A 15,710-nucleotide genomic window follows, 5' to 3' on the forward strand; every position below is an offset into this window, starting at 1 on the left:
TAGGGAGAAAAACCATACTACCCTCGCCTGAGATCGACTAAATCAGCCACGGTGTGAAAAAGACATAAAATTTTCTCCCGTCATCGATGGGATTCGAAATCGGGTCTTTTCCACCCAATGTGGGGAGGAAGTCGATCATACCAACTATGCAACCCACGAGGGCGCCTCATAGTTGTAGTTGCTTTGGCATTTAACGCACACTAATATGGTTCCAACTTTTTACTTAGTGTGTTAAGATGTTATTATCTCCAAATATTAAATCTTTCTTAGAAGTATGCTCGTTCTTGTTGTTTTTCTCTGCACTTGTTCCTACAGATATGCATCCAAGTTTGTATGCAGTACTCAAGGCACGGAATAATCATTATGCCGTATAAAGAGACAATCATTTTTTTGTTCCTACTTGGTAAAATTCATTATGTCATTAACATACCCCTAGCACTCTCCCAGAACGTCTCAAAGTACTTCACATCGGACCAGTTTTTTTCTTTACTATCTGTCTTCAGTTTGATGCTCCTCAGGTGCTATGTCGTTCTAGAGCTACTGCAAATTTGCATTTATCAATGTGATATTCCAATTTCCATTTTTCAGCCTATCCCACTAGTTTACCTAGATCTTATTTAAGCAGCATACTCTGTTTAATGCCATGAATCAACCTTCCCACCTTTTTGTTATCAGAAAACTTCTATTGATTATAATTGATAATACACTGGTGTGCAAAACTTAAGGACCAACACTATTTCTAAAGGTTACAACCACAAAAACGTACTCTTTACTGATGAGACTAGATTCAGTCTCAGCAGCGATTCTGGACGTCAGCTAATCTGGCGAGAAGTTGACACACGGTATCACCCCGCAAACATGGGGAGGCGTTATCTTGGATGGACGTACACAACTCCAGATACTGGAAGGCGGTACTGTAACTGGTGCACACAACTGTACTGAGGTAATTCTTCCCCATGTGCGTCTGTTCCAAGGTGCCATTGACCCCGAGTTCGTGTTTATGGATGGTAACGCCACGCCCCATCGCACCGCAGCTGTTGATATGCTTTTGGAAACTGAGGAAATTGTTCGTATGGATTGGCCTGCCCGTTCCGGCGATCTAAATCCCATCGAACGCATATGGGACGCTCTGGGGAGACGCCTAGCGGCACTTCCACACCCACCAGAAAACGTTCGCCGGCTGAAGATGGCGCTGACAGAGGAATCAATAATGTTACCGCAAGAAATTATCAACAACATTGTTCTAGGTATGGACAGGCAGTGCAAAGCCTGAATCGACATTAGGGGTAGCCATATCTCCTACTGAGGACCACCTCTTCCCTTTGTTCCATCTTTGGCAGTGATGCATCTGTATCATGGCAGCCAGTGCTATGTTGCCATTTTTGAATAAAGTCCCTCTGTACCTTTCCGTTCTGTTTCCGTTGTTGTGTTGGTGTTGTTTCCTCCATCATTTCTGTACCTCACAAGGTTCTTTTGGTATGCTTTTCCCATATCCAGGCCATTCCTATGAGAAGCTACAGATGAAAACCTGACTGGTCCTTAAATTTTGCACACCAGTGTAATAATGTGGCTCGCATTTTAAAAACTATAGTGCCCTCATGGGAAGCACAGTTATTATTATTATTATTATTATTATTATTATTATTATTATTATTAGCCATATGGTACAAGGAAGCCTGAGGCTTATGCTGCACCAGCCAAAAAAAAAAAAAAAAATTCCCGAGTTACCCTGAGAGAGAGAGAGACAGAGAGAGAGAGAGAGAGAAGTAGAAAGGAACCACCAAGAAAGAGAAGAATGATGATATCCAGCTCAGGACCCTGGGTTTGCCAAGCCCATACTCACCAGATGTGAGCCCCCGGGGTTAATTGGTAGAATCGCCGTCCTCCCCACGCCAGGCGGAAAAGACCCTATTTCGAATTCCGTCGATGACGTGAGGAAATTTTATGGGTCTTTTTCACAATGTGGTTGAGTTAGTTGGTCTCAGGGAGAGTAGCATGGTTTCCCAGAAAATTTGGTTTATCGTCCAGCAAAGAGACCACAGAGCACACTCAGTTTACAGACATAATACAAATTGTATCTAGATCAACATGGCCTAAGTCGCTGAGCGCCTAAAAACCTACAATCAACAAAATATTGTAGCATTTTCATTGATTCTTTTTTGTAAATTGACTTTAATTACTCCTTACGTTTTGCAAAATAATGTGACGAACTAATGTGTCATTTGAAAATTGCGCTTTCATAAGATAACAATGAGTAACAATAAACTCGACAAATATGAATAATTATCTTAAAATATTTAATTGTTGCATCAATGCAACAAAAAAGCAAGTGTAATCGATTTCATTAGATGCTTTCGTTTACAAGGACGTGTCTGGTGTGAAAATAGAATCACTGACGTTTCGTGTGGATATATTAGGTGGTAATGGAGTATAATAGAGTCGCTTTAAGTAAGTTATAATTTCCTCAAAAATGAACTGTATAATTCAAAGAATGGACAATGTAGATTTAAATAAATTCAATATAACGTCGTTTATGCTTGTTTCCCAGAGCAACGTTGGGTTCTCCTAAATTTTTAATCTTGAAATATTTTGACTCTCCTTCTTAGGGTGAAAAACCAACTCAAAAATGTCAACTCTCCATTGTTTCATTTCTTGTGATATTTTTATCTATTGATTTTATATGTCACAAGTTGCTATATTTCTTTTCCATTTGTGTTATCTCATGTGATTCGCTTTGTAATCTTCCTAATACTGTAAATATATTATTTCACTAATTTCCTTTGTTATTTGAAAAATCCTTGTAAAATCCCCATAAAATTTTCTTCTGACACGAGGTTGGACAAAGCTCGCTCACTCTTAGTGTGGAGGTGCACTAAGGTAACTAAGGCAAGAAGACATCAATAAATGACCTCGAGAATAACAGAGTTAGTAGGATTGCCGTCCGCCCCACACCGGGTGGAAAAGACCAAAGTTCGAGTCCCGTCGATGACAGGAGGAATTTTTATGGGCTTTTTCACAACGTGGCTGAGTTAGTCGGTCTCAGGAGAGGGTTCCATGTTTTTTTTTTCTCCAAGAAACTCGGGTTTTTCGTCCCTAAAACAGAAAAACGATCTCAGATCACAATAACATGGCCTTAGTCGCTGTTGCTCCTAAAACCATATCATGTCTGTGAATTTCATGAATTCTGCAGTTGGTTTGTCTGTTGTTGGGATTGAAGAATTGGGTTCTGGAAGGGAAAGCTATGCAACTCTCGCCCGAGACAATCAACTCAGTCATAATATGAATAAGGGCATAAAAGTTTCACTACTTTACGTAAAAGGATTTCTCATCTTTGACTGGCAACAGACGTCGAATCCAAATCTCTACCATAACACTATGTTAGATAGCAACACAGCGCGGCACTTTTTTCAGGGCCGAATTTTAACACTATAACAAAAATTTCGACAACTTATGTTGAGCAACTCTTACCCGTAAATAAGAAAATACCTATTCTCGACATATATCGTCTCTACTTCTATTTTGCTTTGCTATATAAACACTCGTTTCGAGATTTCTCTAACTGATGTTATTTCTTTTCGAGAATTGTGTCGCTTTAAGTCAGAACAATTACCGTTCAAAGAAGTCATCCAAAACAAAGTAAAGCACAATACCATGCCATAAGGATACGAACCGCTAAGGCGGATTGCAAGTTATTAATTTTTTGTTCTAGTTGAATATTTGTTTCCCTTCTAGTTCCATTTTTGCGAATAACACACTTAATAGTCAAATCTACCTAAGTCAAAATGTGAAAAGAAATAGCAATTTGTCTCCCAATATTTTTTGAAAACTTCAAAAAATATTCTTCCAGGATAGTTAAAGATTATCTACATTTCAATTTTATTAAATAACCCACATTATTTTTTAATATTTTTCAGAAAAGCGCCTACTTAATATGAGTCACCGTAAAACGGTAAGTTTTACTTATTGAAATTTTTCAGATCATATGTCATTTTTAAAAAATAGCCAATTACTTAAATATCAATAATCAAATTACTCTCAATTTATAGTTATTATCTCAACAAACAAATTTATATGCTTGGGATGCATATAAATTATCAGGCGACTCAGAAGCCTATGGCAGATATATGCTAGTCTGTAATCAAGTCACAAAGGAGGTTAGGCAGGCAAAGGCAGATTACGAGAAAACTTTGGCAAAGGATGCTAAGAAAAACAGCAAGGATGTCTTTATTTATATAAACTCTAAAAGGAAGGGGATAAATCTGATTGGTCCACTTGATATCGATGGTTCGACTGTTGATGATCCTGCTCAGATAGCAAACAAACTGAATAAGTATTTTGCATCTACATTTCCACATGAGGAGTTATTAAGGATTGAAAATGCCAGAAGGTTATCAAATTGTAGCAGGGTGCTTAATGATTTTGTAATAACTGAGAGCAAAGTGGAGGAGAAATTGCTGAAGTTAAACATAAGGAAAGCACCTGGGGTGGATGGGATCCATCCAGTTATATTAAAGGAGGCGGCAAAGCAACTAAGCAAAGCCTTAGCCATAATTATGAGAGCATCCTTGGACTCAGGGGAGTTTCCAGTTTAACTTCTGTTCCGGGTAAAATAATGAAATCACTGGTTAAAGATGCATTGCAGGATCATCTAGACAAGACTGCAGCAATAATTCAGACACAGCATGGGTTTGTTAAGGGAAAGTCTTGTCTGACAAATTTGGTAGGATATTATGACGTGGTTACAAAGGAACTGGATGCAAAAAATAATGTTGATATCATATATTTGGATTTCAGGAAAGCTTTTGACACTGTTGCGCATGGAAGACTATTGTACAAATTAGAGCAGAATGGTATTAAGGGTTACAATGGATAAAAGGATGGTTGAGTATGAGAAGACAGAGGGTAGTAATCAATGGGCGCTGCTCTTCGTGGACTAATGTTATTAGTAGAATCCCAAAAGGTTTGGTGTTGGGTCCGCTGTTGTTTTGTATATTTATCAATGATATAGATGAAGGTATATCAGGCTTAGTGTCGAAGTTTGCAGATGATATCAAGGTTGTCAGGGTTGTTAATGACAGTAATGGCAGTGTGCTACTGCAACAGGATCTAGAAAATTTGGGAAGATGGGCTGAGAAGTGGCAACTGAAGTTTAACATTGACAAATGCAAAGTATTGTATATGGGTAGAAGTAACCCCAGAGTAACGTACCAACTGTGTGGTACTAAACTTAAGATGATAGAAAATGAAAAAGACCTGGGAGTAATTGTGTAGTCAGATATGAAGTTTTCTGAGCAATGCAGACAGGATGCCAGGGTAGGTCATGGGGTTTTGTCAATGATATACAGGAATTTTGCTAGCTAGCAGGGAAAAGGAGGTGATTGTGCCTCTGTATAATGCAATGGTCAGGCCACGCCTTGTGTACTGTGTACAGGTCTGGAGGTCTAATTTTAGGAAGGATGTAGATTTGCTTGAGCATGTACAGAGAAGGGAAACAAGATTGCTGAGGGGAATAAAGGGATCCTCTTACCAAGAGAGGCTTAAGTTTTTGAGACTACGCACCTGAAAGTGATCTGATTGAAGTGTATAAGGCTTTGAATGGGTTGAGCACGCTGAATTCTGATGGGATTCTTCCACTTGTTCAGATTACGAACCTAAGGGGGCATAAATTCAAATTGAGGAAAGACAGATATAGAATAGATGTGCGGAAATTTTCCTTTAGCCAGCGGGTGGTTAATTGCTGGAACAAACTTCCATCTGTCGTTGTGGAAGTTGATAGGTTAAATAAATTTAAGGAGGAACTGGACAAACATTTAGAGGGAATTGTGTATTTTATTTCATTTTATTATTATTATTATTTTATTTTATTTTATTTTATTTTTATTTTTTTTTTTTTTTGGCTGATGCTGCATAAGCTCATACGCTTGCTTCCTTGCATCACATGCCAATATTACTATTACATGAATTTCAATATTTTAAAATATTTCCCTGGCACAATAATTGAAAATTATATTTAATTTATAAGTACAGTATTTATTGAATACAGTTTACGAGATAGGAATGAATGGCATGAATAAAAAAGGTTATTATTTATAGAGGAAATAATTTCTGTAAATATAAATTTCAGTAATGACAGAAGTTACAACATGCTCACGGAAGATGCCTGCATAGCCTCAGTCTGGTACAACCAAAAACTGCTTATTGATAAAAACACATATTGCACCTTGCGTTGTAGATAATGGAATCGGCAGAATTTGGACATGTTAAGAATAATTGTCTCCAAGCTTCCGTTCCTTAATTTCGATTATTCTGTCCAAATCTTTCATCTATGCCAAAAAGTCTCCTGGAATCTATACTGAATTAGTCAGCAATTTATAGCGAAAAGTAAGATGACGCTCTGTGATGAAAGATTATGAAGACTGGCGACAATATTCGTTATGAGCTGTCAAAGATGGGAGGTCATTTGTATCTTCGTACTGTTTTACAAGCGGTCTTCCTGTGGTATTGAGCTCTTCATATCAAACACTTAGAAAAGGAGTTCAGCTTCCATCAGATTTTTGCAATGTCATTTTCGGAACAAGTTTTAGCATTTGCACTCTGCAATTTATATGTAAAATAGGCAATATAGAGGGGGGCTCAAAAATGTATATACATTTCATACCAGAATAATTCATTTGTAAATAAAGAAAACATAAGGTGTTAAAAGTGTTCATCAGTAACGACTAGGCATTATTGGCAAAGTCGAAGGACTCATTAGCAAACTTCAGCAGGTGAAGTTACTGGAATAGAAACAGAGACTCACTCAATTTATGCCTAAATTCTTAGGTTGTAGCCGATTCCCAATTGTACACCATATCCGTCAGGTTTAAGTAGACACTATCGGTAAAAGTCCGGTGGAGTTAAATCAATTAAATATGGCGGAAATTCAACACGGACTCTTCCACCTATCCAGCCATCTGTGGAAATTCAGTATCAAAGTTCCTCGAATCACAATGAAAATGTTGTGATGCCCTATCTTGCTAATAGACGTACTTCATAGACGTACACTTCATGACGGGAGAGTAGAACTTAACGTGTTAGAAGCATGTTAACGTATTTAGAACCAGTAATCATTCTTTCAAAAGGGTTTTGAAAGAATGATTACTGTTGGTATTCCAACTATTGGTATTTCTCAGCCTGTCCATATGAATGCTTGGATAGTCTGGGAACCAGACAATCCAAACACGTTAATAGACACGATTATGGAGATTTTCAATGCAACTGAGTTTAAAGGTGACTTCATCCAACCTGCAAATCGTATCCATCAATTGTTCATCTTCTTTCAATTCTTTGTAAATATCCAGAAAACTTCATATGCTGATCAAGATCATCTCCATCACGACAGGCAACAGCTTTAGAATGAACGGTTTACATGAGCAGATCTCCGCAATTAGTATAATCTTGTCCTGCTGCTTTCAGTCTCGCTGGCACAACTCCATTTCTTTGGTGACCATAAATGTGTGCGTTAAGCGCCAAAGCAACTGAAGCTATGAGGCGTCAGAATATCATGTCCATAATAGCGTATTCTTTGGTCGGAATGCTGTTCGCTTGAATAAAAACGCGCCGGGAGACATATAATCCTTGCCAGAAAGACCGCGCGAGTAGCACAATGGTTATAAACACCACCCTCCCCATACCGCGTTGAAATGGCCAGAGTTCGAATGAAACTAGAAACTTTTATGGAATGGAATTTTTTTCACTCCATGGCTAAGTTAATCGGTCTGAGTAGTGAATATCAAGGCTCCCTCACCCTCGAAAACTCGGTTTTTTTGTAAAGTTTATGCCTGTTCAGTTTTGCCTACGTAACAACGGACGTGACACGCGAGGAACAGTATGCTGCTCTCAAATTTTGTCTGTCTGAAGAAAGCATCAGGTGAAGCGTATGAAATGTTAAAAGAGGCTTATATGAATATTCAGAAAGCCCTTGTTATCGATATTTTGGCGGGAACTTTCGTTCGGTATCTTAAATTTAACTTCTCTAGCTGTTAAAGATCTGGCAATAGTTTCATTTCTGTAATATTTTGATAATTTAAATTCTAAAATATATTGCAATTTTAAATTTTTTTTAATCCTACTAAAGTTCAAATTTTATCTTAATAATGGTTGCTACAATATCTACTTACAGTGAAAAGTCCAAGGACATCTTGACCCAGACGGTGTCAAAATGAAACTGTGTAAATGAGCATTTACAACATTTGTACAACAGTTTTGCTAAACACGACAATTATGGCTGAAATGTTATCAGAAGCCCTCAATTTGCTTCAGTTTATCATTTTAAATGGAAAATAAAATGAAAAGTTCATCAGGTGCAAACTAATATTGAGTTGAACCGCCTCTGGCCCTGGTGACAGCAGAACGCTGTCGAGGCATTGACAAGATCAATTTCTGAAGATAATCAACTGATAGTTCGTGGTTCCAAATACGAATTATTGCTTCCTCAAGTTCACGAAGGGTCTTTGGTTTCTTTCTGGCAACTACAGATTCCACACGATGCCAACAGTTCTCTATAGGATTCAGGTCCGGGCTGTTTCCTGGCCAGCTAACAGTTGCAATGGACCATTCTTCCAACCATTTTTTCGCCTGTAACAAATGTAAACACATTACTGTCGAACCTGTAATGCTGAAACGAAGCTAAAGTAACTACAGAAATGCCTACTTACACTTTTCTCCCAATGACAAGAAGCAGAGTCGTCCTGAAAGATACAGTTACTTGGCAGGTTGAAATGGTCTCTAATGGTTGGCAACAATATGCCTTCCAATATAGCCAGGTATACATTGGCATTTACGGAACCTACTCAGCGATATGAAATGTACCCCCATATCATTTGGCTGGTAGGGAATTTCACTGTAGACAACATACAGTCTGGATGGTGTTCTTCACCACGTCTAGGGTGAATCGTTTGTCTCCCATCAGAGCCATGCAGGTTGAATTTCTTCTCATCCGAGAAAATAACTGATTTTCACTGCTCGGGAGTCCATTTGAAATGCTCCTTACACCAAATTAATCGGGCTTTTTTCATTTTTTGTGTGAGGAGGGGCTTCTTCTTAGGACGACGGGCTACAAGTCCATTTTTGAAAAGGTGTCTTCTGACTGTTACTGCACTTGCTTCTTCCCATTCTCTTTTCAGCTCACACGAAGAAGTTTTAGGTTTTTAAGGCATGAGCGCTTCAAAACGCGGTCCTGTTTTGGTGTAGAGACTTGTTTGCGGTGTCCGGTTCCTTTTTTTTCCTATCAGGAGAACCAGTGTTCTTGAGTTTGGAAAGAAAGCTTACTTACGGGAGGAAGAACATCCTTCCTCACGTAAGGCAACAATAGGACTCTTTTCTTCACGGCGTCAACTGCACACAACTCGCCATCCTGACACAAGCAAGGAATGACTGCAACTCTTGCAGAGCGTGCTTATATAGCTGAAAGTAACAGCTAATGTAATATTACGTCATCACCTACGCGTGTTAATCTTATCTGATGCAATCTATAAGAAATATTGCCATATACTTATACGAGACCGAGAGTAGCCTTGTGCAGGCGAAGTTTTTATGGCTCAGGAACATAGAGAAGTTTTTTCTGTTTTATTAACTTAAATTGGCATATTAAGTTATTTTCTAAAGTAGCTTTATATTCCTAGTTACGATACTTAGTTTAAAGTTTAACTTAGATAGAGATTTTGTAGGTTATTACTTAGTATCGGTAAGGGTATCCAATCAACGTGTTTTACAAGGATGCAAAGAAAAACAGTAGCGTTCTTTACCTATGTAAACTCTAGAAGGAAAGGGATGAATTAGATTGTTCCAATGGATATTGATGGTTCAACTGTTGATGATCCTGCTCAGGTGGCTAACAAACTAAATGAGTATTTTGCATCTATATTCACCCATGGGGAGTTATTCGGGGGGGGGGGGGGGATGCCAGAGGTGAGTTAAACTCTGGCAGTGAGCTAGATGATTTTGTAATAACTGAGTGGAAAGTGGAGGAGGAATTGTTGAAGATAAACATAAAAAAGGCACCCGGGGTGGATGGGATCTATCCAGTTACATTAAAGAAGGCAGCAAAGGAAGTAAGCAAAACCTTAGGCATAATTATGAGAGCTTCTTTGGACTCAGGCGATGTACCCATGGACTGGACATGTGCAAATGTGACCCCAATTCACAAAGGAGGATCAAAGGGTGACACAAGTAATTATAGACCTGTTAGTTTAATTTCTGTTCCAGGAAAATTAATGGAGGCACTAGTTTAAGAGGCACTGCAGGATCATCTAGACAAGACTTCCGTTATAGCTCGGACACAGCATGGTTTTGTTAAGGGGAAGTCTTGCCTGACCAATTTGATTGGATACTCTGATGTGGTCACAAAGGAACTGGATGCAGGGAATAACTTTGATATCATATAATTGGATCTTAGAAAGGCTTTTGATACTGTTGCACATGGAAGACTGCTACACAAATTGGAGCAGTGTGGCACTGGAGGCAAATTGCTGCTATGGATAAAGGGATGGTTGAGTGGGAAAAGACAGAGTGGTAATCAATGGACACTGCTCATCGTGAATTAATGGTATTAGTGGAGTCCCTCAGGGTTCAGTGTTGGGTCCATTGTTGTTTTCTGTATTTATAAATGATATTGATGATGGTGTATCAAGCTTAATGTCCACGTTTGCAGACGATGCGAAGGTTGGCAGGGTTGTTAAGGACACTAATGACAGTACGCTGTTGCAACAGGATCTAGAGAAGTTGAGCAGATGGGCTGAGAGGTGGCAAATGAAGTTTAACATTGACAAATGTAAAGTACTACATATGGGAAGCAGTAACCCCAAAGTAACGTATCAACTCTGTGGTACTACACTGACAGTGGTAGAGAACGAAAAGGACCTGGGGTAATTGTGCAGGCAGATATGAAGTTTTGTGAGCAGTGCAGACGTTCTGCAAGAGTAGCTCATAGTGTCTTGTCAATGATATACAAGAATTTTTCTAGCAGGGATAAGGAGGTGATTATCCCCTTGTATAAGGCAATGGTCAGGCCACACCTTGAGTACTGTATACAGGTCTGGAGGCCTCATTTTAAGAAGGATGTGGAGCTGTTAGAACGAGTACAGAGAAGGACAACAAGATTAGTGAACAGAACAAAGGGTTGCTCTTACGAAGAAAGGTTTAAATTTTGCAAATTACGGTGTCTGGAGGCTAGGCACCTGCGAGGTGATCTGATTGAGGTGGATAAAGTTTTGAATGGTTTGAGCATGCTCAATGCTGATGTGATCTTTCCTCTTGCTCAAAATAATCACATGAGAGGACTAAATTCAAATTGAGGAAAGACAGTTGTAGGATAGATGTGCGGAAATTTGCCTTTAGCCAGCGGGTAGCTTGTTTGTGGAACAGACTTCCATCCTTTGTTGTGGAAGTTGATAGCCTAAATAAATTTAAGGCTGAGCTGAACAAGTATTTGGATCGAACGGAGGGGTGAAATCGGAGAGTTTTTTTTTTTTTTTTGGCTGATGCTGCATAAGCTTGCTTTCTTGCATCATATGCGTCTACTAGTGCTAATACTTACGTTATTCGGACGACAATTACAATTTTAAGTGGTGATGCACTTTCGTTGACCATCAGTGTATATCTGCAATTATGCCCAGACACGATAGGAGCGATTATATGCTGAAAGCTTTGTGGATTGACTCGAGACTTGAAGGAATATGCCAGACTCTGCGGGAGGAATGTTTATCAGAGTTGTACGCACTTCTAGGTAGAAGGAATCTATTTTGTAGAGACGTCATTCATTTGAACGAAGATGGTTTAAGGATTTTTGCAAGTATCATTAAGGATACCTTAAGGGTTCGGAGGAACTAATAGCTAGGGAAGAAAAGAGTAATATAAATCCTCGTTTATCTGATGATATGGATCAAAGTAATGTTTGCACTCACCTCAATAATTCTTATTTGTTGCCATAACAACTGATGATATATAGTGTATAGTGTGTTTTGGGTGTAACGGCACCAGGGGTTTTCCCCATCTCCGCGTAATATACATTGTGGTGTGATACAATACACTGTAGAAGCCAGAGGTTTAAAAGTGTGTGGATAATGTTTTGTGGTGTGTAATGTTTTGTACCGTTGTTCATCTGGTCTTTTAGCCGTTGGGTCTCAAATGAGACCCACCGTTGCCCACACTATACCTCGCGGAGGCAGACCAGGTACACCAGTATTTTAGAAATTTACTATTTACTCTGACAGGTCCGGCCACCTAATTTCCTGAGAATTCAGTGGCTAGGACCTTAAAAAAAAAAAAAAAAAAAAAAAAAAGTGGAGGGGAATGAGAAACGCTAGAAATTGGGTCAGGCCGAAAGAGATATAAGTTATACGGGTTAGAGTTCATTTTTTTTTTTTTAATTTTAGTGTGGGGCTTGTGTAGTTTTGACAAGGGTCAAACGCTAGTCGCAAGATAGCTAGAGAGGGAAGGGAGACTGAAGACTGGGGGGGGGGGGGTGAAAGACAGAAATATGTGGTCAATAGTGAAGATAATCCCAAAAGTCGGCGGGGCAGGCTCATGCCTCACCAGGTGAAGATAGGAGATGGCAGGGGGGAGGGTACAGAGTAACCATCCCCTGCCAAGGGTAGGGAAAGAAAGCGAACCGAGTGAGGGTACCCGGTTCAGATCGCCTACTGATGTTTCGGCAGCAAACTGCACAATGTCTTTGTCAGGTCTTCGTATGCCATTCCTGGGACATGTTGTCCCGTCCGTGTGAGTGGTCAAGTCCAGATAATGACTCCAGTTTAAGCCAGTGGTCAGATCCAGGTTAAGTTAATGATTAATTTTTCAGATTGTAGCTGTTAGGTTTTTGTTTGGTTGACACATCTAAGGATCTTTTTTATGGATGACGAGTGGTTAGTTTGTGGGAAAATTCCTGCTAAGGTTGTGGGTATGTTCTTCTTCTAGTAAAAAGATCCTGCGCAAACTGCGTTAAAGCTTTATAGTTGTCCTCGCTCTCCAGGAGATATTGTTCTTGGTTTATTGGCGAGAAACGTATTCTAGTTATTAAGAGGCAGCGGAGGTCTTCGTATAGTTGGCAGTGGTGCATGAGGTGCTCCCACGTCTCTGGCTGTCCACAGTGGCAGAGAGAGGTGTCACTCAATCCGAAACTGGAGAGTTTTGCTCTTATTGCGCCATGTCCCGTGAGCAGGTAAGATGTCAGCAGTCCCGGTGAAAACCAGTTTGAGCTTTTGGGAAACACTAGTTGATTATCCGGTATGAATCTTCGGGTGACTTCCCCTTTTGTCGAAGTCGTCCAGCGGGTTTGCCAGGCCTGCTGTAGGTGGATGAGAAGGCGTTTTTTCTCGAGTTTACGATCGTTCGCCGGGTCAGTTGTGTAGTCTAGGCAGGTGATTGCTTTGCCTTTGGATAGTTGATAAAGCAACCCACAGCGGACGATCTCCAGGTCCAGAGGGAGAGCGCCCAAGAGGACCTGGAGGGCGTGGGTGCTTACAGTACAGCAGGCTCTCGAGATTGTCAGTAGGACTGAACGTTGAATGGTCTCTAGCTTCCTTTTGTTTACTGCTGTTACCGCCTTGTGGAACCAGACTCCTGATGCGTATGTTATTGCTGGTAAGAAGACTGCCTTATAGAAGAGGGCTAGGGCCCTCTTCTTAAGCCCCCAGTCGCGACGAGTGACTCTAGCTATTAGTGCGGAGTATTTTTTGATTTTGCTTGGGAGGTAAGTAAGATGGGGTGTGAATGACAGATTTTTATCCAGCAGAATACCAAGATATTTAAGTTCGGTGGAAAGCTTAATTGTTGTTTCCTGAATCTTTATCTGGGGGGGGGGCCTTCTGATATTGAGAGAACCTTTAAGTAGGATGGAGCAGATTTTTGTTGGGGATATCTTTAAGTGGTTTTGGGTGGCCCAGTCTTGTAGGATATTTATAGCACGGTTTGCAGAGATCTCTAGTTGAGTTCTTGAGTCTGCCGCCAGCATCAGGATCAGGTCATCCGCATAGGCCTGTGACCTCACATTACCAAGGTCGAGGTTTAGAAAGCTGTCGAGCACCACGTTCCAGAGAAGTGGGCCAAGTACTGAGCCTTGTGGGCATCCTCTATAGACTGGTCGTGTGACTGAACAGTACGGAGCACTGACCTTTACTGTTCTGTTTGCAAGATAGGTTTTTATAGAATTGTACAAATTAGCTGGTAGTTTTGCTTTCCGGAGTCTTGCGAGGACGCTTGGCCACCAGAGGGAGTCAAACTCCCCGGAAAAATCCACTGAAATGACAAGGAAGTATTTATGGCTGGTAGTGGTAGCTGCTTTGACGATATTCTCTAAGGCGTCCACCGTGGAGCATCCCCTTCTAAAGCCGTATTGGTTGTCAGAGTGAAGGCCAGCCTTGGAGTAATGAATTTCTATTCTATTGCTTAGAAGATGTTCTAGGAGTTTTCTTAGTATGGACAGAAGAGCGATGGGCCGGTATGACTCCGGAAGGTCTTGTGGTTTTGTCGGATTCTTGAGAATAAGCCTTAACAACTGATGATAACAAGATGGTCGTAACAACACTTCATTTGATTGGGATAAGGAAGATAGGGAAACAAGTCCTCGGGTAGTACACTTGGTAGAGTCGCCGTCCACCCCATACCGCGTGAAAAAGATCTGAGTTCGAATCCCGTCGGGAGGAATTTTTATGGGCATTTTTTACAACGTGGCTGGGTTAACTGGTCTCGGGCGAGGGTAGCATGGTTTTTTCCTCATGGAAACTCGAGTTTTTTGTGCAGAAAAGAAAATCGACCTCAGAACACACGCAATTAACAGACAGTATCCTCCGTAGTCGAGTGGTCAGGAGCGCGAGTGCAGTAGCACACGCTCTTTGAGTAGACCGGGGTTCAAGCCCCTGACTGCTGAATACGGTCGATCTGCCAACCTGCACTGGACCAGCGTGGCAGATTATGGTCCATTTTCCTCAGCATGAATGGTTGAGGAGGCTTCCATCCTGCAGTGGGTTGATAATGGCTGTACTTTATGTACGGACCAATATGGCCTTAGTTGCTAATGCTCTTAAATCTCTAATACAACCACAACATAGGTAAACAAGCCTAAATAACTTCAAGGCGTGTAATCGGAGTAGTAAACGAGACAAGAATATTTTGTCTTAACTGTGTCTACAGTAATGTCAGTAGTGTTGTCAATAAAATGGCTGAATTTCAATTCCTGGTTAGGACAACGATTGCTTATATAATAGGACTAACAGAAACATGGTGCCACCTAGAAATTCGGGATGACGAGTTCCACTACGGTATGTATATGTTATTTAAGAAAAAATAAGGAAGACTGGAGTGGTCATGCTTCTTATCAAAAGCAGCCTGAACGTGAAAAGAGCTTTTGCTGTGTCTGAATCTGTCTTCCGTCATAGAATCTGTATGGTGAGTTAGAAGCAAAAGCATTATGAGAGTGGGAGTAATCTGCAGACCAGAAGATTGTGACATGAGTCTTTAAATGCAAGAGGAATGGGCAAGCAAGCGCGAATATGTTATTAGGGGTGACTTCAATTTGGCCCAAATTGATTGAAATAAGTGGGAGGGAAACTCATCATGGGGAAAAACTTTTATAAATAAACTAGATGATCATTATTTGTACCAGCACATTAGAGAAAGTACTAGGGGTGAGAATATTTTTGACTTCATCATTACTAACGAATCAGATATTATCC

The sequence above is a fragment of the Mastigoproctus giganteus genome, chromosome 10, assembly GCF_048544385.1.
Source record: "Mastigoproctus giganteus isolate SK-2022 chromosome 10, ASM4854438v1, whole genome shotgun sequence".
NCBI classification, from domain to species: Eukaryota; Metazoa; Arthropoda; class Arachnida; order Uropygi; family Thelyphonidae; genus Mastigoproctus; species Mastigoproctus giganteus.